The following is a 14,242-nucleotide window of genomic DNA, read 5'->3' as shown; positions in this document are numbered from 1 at the left end:
CCCTCATAAAAGAGCCTCAAAGCTCACTATGGGACAGTCCCTAACTGTAATAATGTCACATCAGGTCCAGATTTGTCTTAGTAGCCAAAGGCCACCAATGGATGATGGAGGCCGACTTATTAAATACTGGGCTACACTAACAGAGATGCCAGAAATAAAACTTAAAATTTGTCAAACTTTAAACCTAGTTACCTGTATGCCTGAACCTGACCACTGTACTTCTTTCTCTATAGAGAATGTTCAGAGATTATTAATCTAGTTTATTCTATATGGCCAGGTTTAAGATGCCCCTGTTAAAATTACGAATGACAGTTGGTTTTCTGATGAAAATAGTTTTCATAGAAAGAAGAAGAAAAGTTAGGTGTGCCATAGTGCTCACTAGCACTTTGCAATTGCCAAAGCCTAAGAATTAACATTTATACTGACTCCAAATATGTCTTCCTGGTACCACATGCCCATGGAGCTATTTGGAAGGAAAGGGGATTTTCCTGGAATCATGGGCGCATTACTAAAACCATTACAACTCCTGCTAATCTCCCCAACTTAAAACAAAGATGAACACGATCTGTTTTTAAATGGTATAATCACTTAGCATCCATTTTTGTTCCATCTGCAGGACTAGGGGATGTCATGTGGCATGTAGAAGTCCTTAATAAATATACTACAAAGGCACTCAATGATTCTCTAAATAGCATCTCCCAGCTTAATACCAAAGTGTCACAGATACGCAAGACAGTCCTACAAAATAGGATGGCCTTAGATGTCCTGACAGCAGCCCAGGGTAGCACATGTGCAATTATCAAGACAGAATGTTATGTGTCCATCCCAGACTATCACAAAAATGTCACAGGACTAATAGAAGATATGAATACCCAAATTAAGGCCCTACAAGATCCTTCTCTCTCTCTCAGTAAATGGTTAAGTTCCTGGTTTAAAGGAGGACTAAGGCCGAATCTCCTTTTCGGGCTTCTCATTCTTATCGCTTTATTAACCTTAATATGTTGCTTTGTTCCATGTTTCTCTACTTGGTGCCGAGACTCCATTGCTACAATGACTACACCATGACAGACGATCCTTGTCGCGCGCAAGGACACCTCTTTACTGTCAGCGCTGGATTCAACTGCCTCCACCTTTCAAAACTCCCTTATACATTCCTACCTCGATCAATATTGACCCCAGTAGGTAGGGACAGCTCTACGCCCCTATTCAGCATGCAGAAGTTATAGAAGATGAGACCTTCCACCTTCAACCACCTTGAAAATTTAAGGGTCAAGGTTGTTCAGGGGGGAATAAAGAAGCAGGAGGCTGGCTGAGGACAAAGCAAAAGCTGGCGCCTTGCACCCCCCCCCTTCATCCGCTCCCCTCCATATGTGTAGCATTCCTCAGGCACCCCTGACTGCCATAAAATGATAAATAGTTGACTTGCTGAGATCACAATCCTGCAAGACAGGAGCCTCCCTTGGTTTGCAAATGTCCTTGAGAATACAACAAAGAAGTTACCTTATCAATAACCCAATTTTCAATCGGCCCTTGTATCTTAAATAAACTCATACAGTTTGTAAAAGATCGCTTGTCAGTAATCCAGACAATGGTGCTGACACAGCAATATCAACTAATTAAATAGACCGGCTCTCAAACTGACTTACTTCATGAACAAAGTGAATGGATATAGGATTCTATCCATGATAAAGAAAAAGGGGGGAATGAAAGACCCCCTTCCTCCTTGGTAAAGGCTTGTTTTAGCAACCTGATGTCCCCACAGCACCCCCTCTCCCCTTGCTGAAGGCTTGATTGTCCCCATAGCCGGATGGCAACACATACCAGGATGTCTATTGTTTGTAATCACCCGATCTGTCAAGAGAAGAGACAAATGAGGAATAGAGTGTACCTGGGACTTTCCAGAGTGCTGAGCCAAGGCCCACCAGAACAAACCATTGTGTCCTTGCCTTAAACCCAGTGCCTGACAATGCTTGATTTAAGTTAACCAATCAGATCCCTGTAACCAAGCATCTGCTTCTGTAAACTCGCTTCCCGCCACCCCAACCTTGCCCTATATAATCTGCTCCCCAACTTAGCCTGGCACGCTCAGCCCACAAAGGCTGATGCGTCCGCAGGTGCCTGTGTAACCAAGAAACCTCTTGCAATTTGCATCCAGTGGAGGCGTGCTGTTTGATTCTTGGGTGCGGCTCCAGGGTCTTTCAAATCAACAACCTTAAATTACCTTTAATAACAAATGTTATCCCAGATATACGAACTTGAAAATCATTTAGGTTAGTTCCTGTCTGTGAATTTTTTTTTCAAAGATATTATTTATTTATTTAACAGACAGCGAGAGAGAGAGAGAGAGAGAGAGAGAGAGAGAGAGAGATCACAAGTAGGTAGAGAAGCAGGCAGAGAGAGAAGGAGGCAGGCTCCCTGCTGAGGAGAGAGCCTGCGTGGGACTTGATCCCAGGACCCTGGGATCATGACCTGAGCTGAAGGCAGAGGCTTTAACCCACTGACCCACCCAGGTGCCCCCCTTTCTTTGAATTTTAGAATGTCCAATCCTTGCAAGCACTTGCCTTCAAAACAACTGAATGGAACTCTTTTACATAATAATTTTAGCAGTATAATGCAGAGGTAGAGAAAATATCTCAAATTTATAGTATTCATGGATACACATAGACACACACACACAAGTATAAATGAGACATTAACAAATATTAACTTTGTTTCCACTAAAGTTTTTGGAGAGGATATTATAAACACAATTTTAAAATGTATGTATGTATTTATTTAACAACAAAAAACCCCCACCTTTTTCTAAAATTTGAATGACAAGAATTGGTGCTTAGGTCCCAGAGAAAATAGGAGTAGAAAATGTATATCAAAGTCAGAGTGATATTATCTATGCTTTTCTGAAGTTAGATATTGGCCACATATCTTCCTGTTATTAGAGGCCTTAGATTCTTGACTAAAAGCTCTTCCACAGCTCATATTTTAAAAGGCCTCCTTGCAGCTTTCCTTCTTCCCCTCCTCCTCGCCGTCCTCCTCCTCCTTCTTCTCCTTCTTCTTTTTTCTTCAGTCTCAGGAGATTTTGGGCTGTGTTTGCATTTCAAAGACATGATCAATTTAAAATTTCAAGGGAAAGAAAAATAATGTAAAGATTTTTTTTCTAAATATTTCAGATTGCCAAAGTAATATTGAAAAAGAAAAACAAAACTGGAGGCATTACAGTTCTAGACTTCAAGTTATTTTATAAAATTGTAATGATCAAAACAGTGTCATATTGGCACAAAAATAGAACAGAAAACTGAGATATAAGCCCACAATTATATGGTCAATTAATCTTTGAAAAGAGAGGAATGAATATTCAATGGGAAAAAGAGAGTCTCTTCAACAAATAGTATTGAGAAAACAGAACAACAACATGCAAAAGAATGAAACGGGTCCACCTTCTTGGACCATACATGAAAATAAACTCAAAATTCCTTAAAGACCTAGATGTGAGACCTGAAGCTATGGAAATCCTAGGAGATAGCAGGGACAATAAGCTCTGTGACATCAACTGTAGTGATATTTCTCTAGAAAGGGCCCCTGAGGCAAGGAAAATAAAAGCATCAATAAACTACTTGGACTACTTCAAACCAAAAGGCTTTTGTATAGTGAAGGAAACAATTTAAAAAAAAAAGTGAAAAGGCAATCTACAGGTGAAAAGTCAATCTACAGAATGGGAAAAGGTATTTGGAAGTGATCTACTTGATAAAGGGTATCCAAAATATATAAGGAACTGATTCAACTCAATACCCCAAAGCCAACTAATCCAATTTAAAAATGGGCAGAACACGTGGACAGACACTTCTCCAAAAAAGACATTCAGATGACAAACAGCCACGTACAAAATGCTCAGGATTGGGGGCTTGGGTGGCTTAGTTGGTTAAAAAAACTGCCTTCAGCTCAGGTCATGATCCTGGAGTTCTGGGATCAAGTCCCACATCAGGCTCCTTGCTCAGCAGGGAGTCTGCTTCTTCCAGTGAGCTTTCTCAGCTCATGATCTTTCTTTCTCACAAATAAATAAAATCCTAAAAACAAACAAACAAACAAAAAACCCCAAAACGCTCAAGATTATTTATCTCTGGAAAACATAAATCAAAACCTCAACGAGATATCACCTCTTGCCTGTCATAATGGCTACATATATATATTATTCAACTATGAAAAAGAATGAAATCCCCACCTTATACCAGTTAGAATGACAAAAACTAACAAGGAAAAAGCAACAAATGTTGGAGAGAATGTGGAGAAAGGGGAACCCTCTTACACTGTTGGTAGGAATGCAAGTAAGTGCAAGTGCATCCACTTTGGAAAACTGTGGAGATGCCTCAAAAAAAGAGCTACCCTATAACCTGAAAATTGCACTACTGGGTATTTATCCCAATATACAGATGTGGTGAAATTAAGGGTCATATGTACCCCAAAGTTCATAGCAGCAATGTTCACAATAGCCAAACTGTGAAAAGAGCTGAGATGCCCTTCAACAGACAAATGGATAAAGAAGATGTTGTCCAGATATATAATGGAATATTACGTCTCTATCAGAAAGGATGAATACCTGACTTTTGCATCAGCTTGGATGGGACTGGAGGAGATGATGCTGAGTGAAATAAGTCAAGGAGAGAACGTCAATTATCATCTGCAGAACATAGGAATAACATGGAGGATATTAGGAGAAGGAAGGGAAAAGTGAAAGGGGAGAGAGAAGAGGGGGAGATGAACCATGAGAGACTATGGACTCTGAGAAACAAACTGAAGGTTTAAGAGGGGAGACGGGTGGGGGATATGTGAAGCTGGTGATGGGTATTAAGGAGGGCATGTATTGCATGGAGTGCTGGGTGTTATACATAAACAATGAATCTTGGAACACTACATCAAAAACTAATGATGAACTGTATGGTGATGAACATAACAATAACTAAAAAATTAAAAAGAAAACCAAAATGCTATCAAGCAAAAAAAAAAAAAAACTTATTTGCAATGATATGGCTGGAGCTAGATATTATAATGTTAGGTGAAATAAATCTGCTAAAGAAAGATAAATAGTATATGTTTTCACCCATATGTGGAATCTAAGAAACCAAAAAAAAAAAAAAAAATTGTGCAACAGGAAAAAAAAAAAGAGAGTGAGTAACCAAGAAAAAAAAAAAAAACTTTTTTCAAATATTTTATTTATTTAACGGAGAGAGAGAGAGAGAATACAAGCAAGGGGAGTAGGAGAGGGAGAAGCAGGCCTCCTGCTGAGCAGGGAGATGGATGAGGGATTCAATTCTAGGACCCTAGGATCATGACCTGAACAGAAGGCAGACACCTAATGATTCAGCCACCCAGGTACCCCAAGGATAAAAAGCAAAACAAAACAATTAACCTCTTAACTACAGAAAACAAACTGATGGTTTCCAGAGAGGAGGTGGGTTGGTTATGGGGGATGGGGATTAAAGAGTACATTTAGGGGTGCCTGGGTGGCTCAGTGGGTTAAGCGTCTGCCTTCAGCTCAGGTCATGATCTCAGGGACCTGGAATTGATCCCTGCATCAGGCTCTCTGCTCAGCAGGAGCTTGATTCCTCCTCTCTCTCTGCCTGCCTCTCTGCCTACTTGTGATCTGTCAAATAAATAAATAAATAAAATCTTCAAAAAAAAGAGTACATTTATTATGACAAAAAATAAAATGATAAAAAATGAAAAAAAGGAAAATAAGAAAGTCTTTCTAGAGTTGCAGGGTAATTTCCATTTAAAATTTACTTTTAGAGGTGCCTGGGTGGCTCAGTGGGTTAAAGCCTCTGCCTTTGGCTCAGGTCATGATCCCAGAGTCATGGGATCGAGCCCTGCATCAAGCTTTCTGCTCAGCAGGGAGCCTGCTTCTCCCTCTCTCTCTCCTGCCTCTCTGCCTACTTGTGATCTCTGACTGTCAAATAAATAAATAAAATCAAAATAAAATAAAATTTACTTTTATTTAAAGTACAGAATGATTTTGTTACAATATCCTGATTTTAAAAATAGTATCTGTAAACACTTTGAGAAGAAAAAGTGATGTTTATAGACTGGCAAAGACAGTCCGGCTTTAATTTTTCCTAATACCCTAAACACCTGTATTGTAGCCTGAATATCAAGGGACTTGCCCATCTTTTTAACTAAATTTGATTTTTTAAATCAGAGAGTTTTAAATAAAATGGGATGCAAATAATTTATGCCTTAGTAAAATATGTATAAAGCATTTTATCAAAAACCTTTTTTTCTGGATACACAATTTAACCTTGGTTTTTATTAGTCTGTGAATATTTGGCCTTTTGCAAATCATTTGTACAAGTTCCTAGGAGAAATTTTGGTTATCTATTTCCACAGAAGGGAAGGTTGTGAATATAGCTGAATAATCTTTCTAATTCTCTAAATTAAGTTAGAGACTCTGAAAGTAGAGGTAGAGGGGCCTTAAAATTTAAAACCCCTACTGTTCCCAGGGGATACTCTCTTGTTTGTTTTTTATTTTGTTTTTAGCATTGTAGGGATCTAAGATACTACTGCAAAAGACATGTATAGGTTTGCCTAAGGTTAGAAAGAGTGTGATTACAGAGCCCTGGAAGATAGGAGCAAAGTTACCCTTATTGGCAGTCTTGGAAGCTATTGTTAAATTTGTTTTCTGGCTTCAGCATTTACACTAGCAATCTGTATACCTTGAACCAAAGATTAGGCCAAAATGATTTTGTAAATTTTATTGAGAAAGAGAGTAAAAACTGGCAGATGGGGTCAGATTTTTAGGAAGCAAATTTACATTGGTTATAGGCATTTCTTTTTATTTTCTGTCTAAATTATGTTCTTTTGGGGAACATGGTTTGCTCAGTCTGTTAAGTTAAGTCTGCCTTCACCTCGGGTCATGATCCCAGGGTCCTGTGATTGAGGCCAGCACTGGGAATTTCTGCTTATCAGGGAGCCTGCTTCTCTCGCTCCCTCTGCCTGCCACTCTGCCTTGGTGTTCTCTCTCTCTCTCTCCTCTCTCCCTGTCAAATAAATAAATAAATAAAATCATTTTAAAAAAATATTTAAAAGAAGAATTTTTAAAGATTTTATTTAATTATTTGAGATATAGAGAGAGTGAGAGCATGAGTCAGGAGACAGAGGGAGAGGGAGAAGCAGGCTCCCCATTGACCAGGGAGCCTGATTCAAGGCTTGATCCCAGGACCCTGGGATCATGACCCGATCCAAAGGCAGCTGTTCATCTGACTGAGCCACACAGGTGCCCCAAGTAATAAACTTTAAAAAAATAAATAAAGTCTATTCTTTTATCTTGTCAAAGCAATACCTAAGACTAGCTGTTGTACCAATAGAACAATTGAGAGTTTATATATATATATATATATATATATATAATCTTTAAATATATAAATATATATATATAAAATCTTTAAATATATAAATATATATATTTAAAGATTTTATTTATTTACTTGACAGACAGAGATCACAAGCAGGCAGAGAGGCAGGCAGAGAGAGAGAGGAGGAAGCAGGCTCCCTGCGGAGCAGAGAGCCCAATGTGGGGCTCGATTCCAGGACCCTGGGATCATGACCTGAGCAGAAGGCAGAAGCTTTAACCCACTTAGCCACCCCTAATATATATTTTAATACAGGCAATTTAAAGGATCCGTCATCCAGTCATTGAGAAGTAGAATCTCTTAATAGTGACTCAAACCAGTAAGACATTTAATGGCTTTTTCCTGCTTTGTTGAAGATTATTTGACCATTGAGTTGAGGGTTTACATCTGGACTCTCTGCTCTGTTCCATTGGTCTATGTATCCGTTTTTGTACCAGTACCATGCTGTCTTGGTGATCACAGCTTGTGGTAAAGCTAGAAATCAGGTAACATGATGCCTGATACTTTTTACAGCTTTGTTTCTCTTTTTTTTTTAATAAAATTATATTTATTTATTTGGCAGAGAGAGAGAGAGAGAGAGACATCACAAGTAGGCAGAGAGGCAGGCAGAGTGAGAGGGGGAAGCAGGCTCCCCACTGAGCAGAGAGCCTGATACGGAGCTCCATCCCAGGACCCTGAGATCATGACCTGGGCTGAAGGTAGAGGCTTGACCCACTGAACCACCAAAGCATCCCTGTTTTTCTTTTTCAACATTTTAAAACATTTCCATAGCAATCTGGAATCTTCTCTGGTTTTTCTATAGTGTCATGTGAATATCTTTTCCCATTCCGTGTGTTTTCTCTTTGTTTTGTTGACTATTTCCTTTACTGTGCAGAAGATTTTTATCTTGATGAAGTCCCAAAATTTCAGTTTCAGTTGTGTTTCCTTTGCTTTTGGAGACATGTCTTGAAAAAAGTTGCTGGGGCTGATGTCAAAAAAGATTCTGACTTTGTTCTCCTCTAGGATTTTGAAGGATTTCTGTCTTACATCCACTTTGAGTTTATCTTTGTGTATGGTGTAAGAGAATGGTCGAATTTCATTCTTTCATTCTTCTATACATAGTTGTCCAATTCTACCAACACCATTTATTGAATAGATGGACTTTATTTTTCCCACTGGATATTTTTTCCTGCTTTGTTGAAGATTATTTGACCATAGAGTTGAGGGTCCATATCTGGACTCTACTATGTTCCATTAGTTTATATGTCATGTCAGTACCATGTTGTCTTAATGATCACAGCTTTGTAAGAAGGCTTGAAATCAGGCAAAGAGGTGCCCCCAGTTTTGTTTTTCTTTTTCAACATTTCCTTAGCAGTTTGGGGTATTTTCTGGTTCCATACAAATTTTAGGATTGTTTGTTCCAGGACTTTGAAAAATGCCAGTGGAATTTGGATCAGGATGATATTGAAAATATAGATTGCTCTGGGTAGTATAGACATTTTGACAATGTTTATTTTTCCAATCCCTGAGAATGGAATGTTTTCCCAACTTTTTGTGTCTTCTTCTATTTCTTTCATGAGTGCTCTGTAGTTCCTCCAGTATAGATCTTTTATCTCTTTGGTTAGGTTTACTCCAAGATATCTTATTGTTCTTGGTGCTATAGTAAATGGAATTGATTCTCTAATTTCTCTTTCTATATTTTCATTGTTAGTGTATAAGAAAGCAATTGATTTCTGTACATTGATTTTGTACACATTACTGAATTGTTGCATGAGTTCTAGTAATTTCAGGGGTGGTCAGTGTGGGGACTCCTTAAGAAATTAAAAATAGTGTTTCCTTATGACCCTGAAATTGCACTATTGGTGTTTACCCCAATGATACAGATGTATTGAAAAGAAGGGCCACATATACCTAATGTTCATAGGAGCAGTGGCCACATTTGCCAAACTGTGAAAAGACCCAAGATGCCCTTCAATCGACAAATAGATACAGAAGACATGGTCCACTTATATAATGGAATATTACTCAGCCATCAGAAAGGATGAATACCCAACTTTTGTAACAACATGGACAGGACTGGAGGAGATTGATTATGCTGAGTGAAAAAAGTCAAGTAGAGAGAGTCAACTATCATACGGTTTCACTTACTTGTGGAACATAAGGGATAACATGGAGGAAATTAGGAGAAGGAAAGACAAGTGAATTGGGGTCAATTGGAGGGGAAGATGAAGCATGAAAGACTTCAGACTCTGAGAAACAAACTGAGGGTTTTAATGCGGAGTAGGGGAGGAATGGGTGAGTCTGTTGGTAGGTATTAGGGAGGGCACATAGGGCCTGGACCACTGAGTGTGGTACATAAACAATGAATCTTGGAACATTAAAAAAGCAAAATAAAATTTAATAAGCAAAATAAAAAATAAAAATAAAATTGTCAAAAGCTAAAAAATATTAAAAAAATTCTTTCTGTCAAAAACAAACAACAAAAAAACCAAAAATCTTTTAATGGCTTAACAAAAGATGCAAGAGGTGTCCAGGGATCACAGAGATGACACAGTGTCTATGATCCCAAAGTTTATTCCTGAAATTAGTCTAAAAAGCAAAAATCTTTGTTGTACAGGTGGTAAAGATGGTATAGTGAACATGGTATCCCCAGGCTTCCATGAAACTGTGGCATACTTCCAACCACAAGCCTTCTATTCAGTGATACTGGACAGGGAGTTCTAGAATGGATTTTAAACACTAATAAGCAACAGAGGTTGAAATGACAAAAGTGCCTATGAGTTGGAACCTCTCATGACAAACATCTCTGAGGGCTAGCATAGCCAGACAGAGAATGAAACTCAGATCCCCTGTCTATATTATTGCCCACCATGGTGTAACCTTGTAGAGACCAAAAAGAATGTTCTCACTGGTCACAAAACCAAGCTCTTATGACACAGAATGAGACAAATGGAAAAAAAAATAACAGTTTTATCTAAGCCTTGCGTCTCTTGGAGCCACACTAATACCTAAAAAGATATGCTGCAGGTTGGGGACTGTTTGTAGTTTTACAAGGTACTTAAATACACAGAAGTATTTTTGAGGTTGGTGGGAGAGCTAGTGTCAATCTAAACCATTCCATGACCAACTTATCACAGTAGTCTTCTTGAGGTGGCAAGTGCTCTAACTACTTTTAAGTGCTTTACCCATATAGCTTTGTAGCTTTGGTTTCCAAGATATCCCTTAGCAATAAAAAGACATACCACATGAAGGACAAAAGAAAGGAAAACAAAGACTGTCTCATGGAAGAAATGGATCAGTAATCAAAACATTGGTACCAAATTCAACCAAAGAATCACCAGGCCCAAGGATCTAGTTCCACACATATTTTCTTCTGCAAATCTAAATTTAGAAAGATAGAAAAGGGACTCTATACATTCTTTCTCCATTGGACTCTCTCTGCAGATAGAGATTACAGCAGGTGTCAGATGTCCCAGGATCTCTCAGCTGCAGCAGTGTCCAGCAAATGATGTTCAGTGAGTCAAAATGTCCTACTGACTACACCATCTGTTGGGGAATGACAACCTCTGTCTCCTCAAAGGTCCATCTAGATGGCCTAAGAATAAAACTGACATGAGACAGATTAATAGGAGAAAATGGAATTTAATAGGCATATGTATGAGAAATTCACATAGACATGGGAATTCCAAAACAGTCAAAAAAATGAGGCAAATATGTCATTCTGAACCAAGGAGAATGGGGTAGGGTCTGGGATTTCAGAAGAAAAAACACACTTTACAGGAAAATAAGAAGAACATATTTTTGGTCATTAGATGTTTGTTCTATTATGCAGATTCACATAAAATGTATCTCTTTTAATAACTCTATTCTGAGGAAAAAAATCCAATTTATATTTTTCTGTGTGATTAAGGGAGAGACAAGTTTCTCTTCGGCCCATATGATGTCAAGTATCTTCAGCTCAAAATAACCCACATTCTGTGGTAAATTCTGGGGGTTCTGTCCTGAACCCCTTTACTCCTTCTTTAGAGGGTAGCATAAGGGATGGATGTATTGTGCCAGGTGGGGAATGAAAGTCCTTCAATACTCTAAAATTCCTACAAAGGTTTGCATCTCTTTCACATTCTTAGGGGTTGGATAGGCTGGCAGATTATTAACCATAGCTTTGGGGACAATATGAGTCATATCCAACCAGACAACACCCAAAGCCTTACAGCAGTGTCTGTATTTTGAGTTTTCTGTGGGTTCATTTCCAATTCTCTTCCTGGAAGATGCTCCAGGAAAGCCTACAATGTTCTGAAGTAAAGGCAATTCTTTACATGTTAACAGTATATTTTCTTTATTTTTTTAAGATTTTATTTATTTATTTGACAGACAGAGAATATAAGTAGGCAGAGAGGCAGGCAGAGAGAGAGGGGGAAGCAGGCTTCCTGTTGAGCAGAGAGCTCAAAGCGGGGCTCAATCCCAGGACCCTGGGATAATACCTGAGCTGAAGACAGAGGCTTTAACCCACTGAGACACCCAGGTGCCCCAACATTATATTTTCAATATAATGGGTTCATATCACTGATGTGTGGAAGGAGAACAGGGATAAATCCCAGACTATCATCCCACGACATACTGTGGGTATGCAGGTAGTTTTGGGGGAGCACTTGAAATATTTATCATTGTCCCTTCCACATGAAAGCAAAGTGACCTTAGTTATTAGTTATGACCTGTCTCCCATGAGTCTTCTGGAATATGAAGTAATTTTACAAGAACACTTTTTGTGAAAGCATTAGAGAAAATAATACTCTGTAAGTAATAAAAGACAAGAATAGCCATGGTTAGGGGGCCCTGGGTAGCTCAGTGGGTTGAACCTCTGCCTTTGGCTCAGGTCATGATCTCAGGGTTCTGGGATAGAGCCCAACATCAGGCTCTCTGTTTGGCAGGGAGCCTGCTTTCCCCTTTTTCTCTGCCTGCCTCTATGCCAACTTGTGATCTCTCTCTCTATCTATCAAATAAATAAATAAAATCTTAAAAGAAAAAGAATGCCCATGGTTAAAGATATGGTGAGAGTTTCTTATACACCTGGTAAAACAGAAACTTAATTTTTCTGGGTAAATAAAGAAAAACAAAACCTCTTTGTTAATAATTTCTCATCAAGAGCAGACCAATCATCCAAGAAAATCTTGTCTTTTTTAAAAGATTTCATTTATTTCTTTGACACAGAGAGAGAGAGAGAGTCCAACCAGGGGAGCAGCAGAGGGATATGGAGAAGACGGCTATCTGCAGAGCAGGGAGATGGGCATGGGACTCTATTCCAGGGCCCTGGAATCATAACCTGAGCCGAAGGCAGATGTTTAATGACTGAGCCACCCAGGTGCACACAAAAGTTTGTCTTTTTAATATAGAGAATTCAATCTTATATCAGCATATTTTTTCTTTTTTTTTAAATTTATTTTTTATTTTCAGCATAACAGTATTCATTATTTTTGAACCACACTCAGTGCTCCATGCAATCCGTGCCCTCTATAATACCCACCACCTGGTACCCCGACCTCCCACCCCCCCCGCCCCTTCAAAACCCTCAGATTGTTTTTCAGAGTCCATAGTCTCTCACGGTTCACCTCCCCTTCCAATTTCCCCCAACTCCCTTCTCCTCTCTAAGACCCCATGTCCTCCATGATATTTGTTATGCTCCACAAATAAGTGAAACCATATAATAATTGACTCTCTCTGCTTGACTTATTTCACTCAGCTTAATCTCTTCCAGTCCAGTCCATGTTGCTACAAAAGTTGGGTATTCGTCCTTTCTGATGGAGGCATAATACTCCATAGTGTATATGGACCACATCTTCCTTACCCATTCATGTGTTGAAGGGCATCTTGGTTCTTTCCACAGTTTGGCGACCATGGCCATTGCTGCTATAAACATTGGGGGTACAGATGGCCCTTCTTTTCATGACATCTGTATCTTTGGGGTAAATACCCAGGAGTGCAATAGCAGGGTCATAGGGAAGTTCTATTTTTAATTTCTTGAGGAATCTCCACACTGTTCTCCAAAGAGGCTGCACCAACTTGCATTCCCACCAGCAGTGGAAGAGGGTTCCCTTTTCTCCACATCCTCTCCAACACATGTTGTTTCCTGTCTTGCTAATTCTGGCCATTCTAACTGGTACAAGGTGATATCTCAATGTAGTTTTATTTTTTTATTTTATTTTTTTAAAAGATTTTATTCATTTATTGGACAGAGAGAGAGAGAGAGAGATCACAAGTAGGCAGAGAGGCAGGCAGAGAGAAAGGAAGGGAAGCAGGCACCCTGCTGAGCAGAGAGCCCAATGCGGGGCTCGATCCCAGCACCCCGGGATCATGACCCGAGCCGAAGGCAGAGGCTTTAACCCACTGAGCCACCCAGGCGCCCCTCAATGTAGTTTTAATTTGAATCTCCATGATGGCTAGTGATGATGAACATTTTTTCATGTGTCTGATAGCCATTTGTATGTCTTTATTGGAGAAGTGTCTGTCCATATCTTCTGCCCATTTTTTGATATGATTGTATATTTTTCTTTTTAAAAGACTTTATTTATTAGAGAAAGAGCAAGAGCATATGTGAGAGCAGGAAAAAGTATAGCGACAGGCAAAGGGAGAGGAAGAAGCAGATTCCCTACTGACCAGGGAGCCTGACCCAGGGCTTCATCCCAGAACTCTGGGATCATGACCTGAGCTGAAAGAAGACACTCAACTGACTGAGCCACCCAGGTGACCCCAGATTTAATTTTTAAGTAATCTCTACACCCAATGTGATGCTCAAACTCACAACCCCAAGATCAAGAGTTGCATGCTCCTCCAACTGAGCAGCAAGGCACCCAGCAGTCTTCATTTTTAAC

The 14,242-nt window shown here is 39.3% G+C and overlaps 1 pseudogene; it reads left to right on the top strand.

The window, feature by feature from the left end:
• LOC123389280 overlaps positions 1–14,242 on the top strand; it is a 102,596-nt pseudogene that overhangs the window by 88,122 nt on the left and 232 nt on the right.

Source organism: Mustela putorius, unplaced genomic scaffold (genome assembly GCF_011764305.1).
Source record: "Mustela putorius furo isolate JIRA1106 unplaced genomic scaffold, ASM1176430v1.1 tig00003972_pilon_pilon_pilon, whole genome shotgun sequence".
NCBI lineage: Eukaryota > Metazoa > Chordata > Mammalia > Carnivora > Mustelidae > Mustela > Mustela putorius.
Note: the sequence above shows the minus strand (reverse complement) of the source record. Positions and strands in the feature narration are given on the sequence as shown.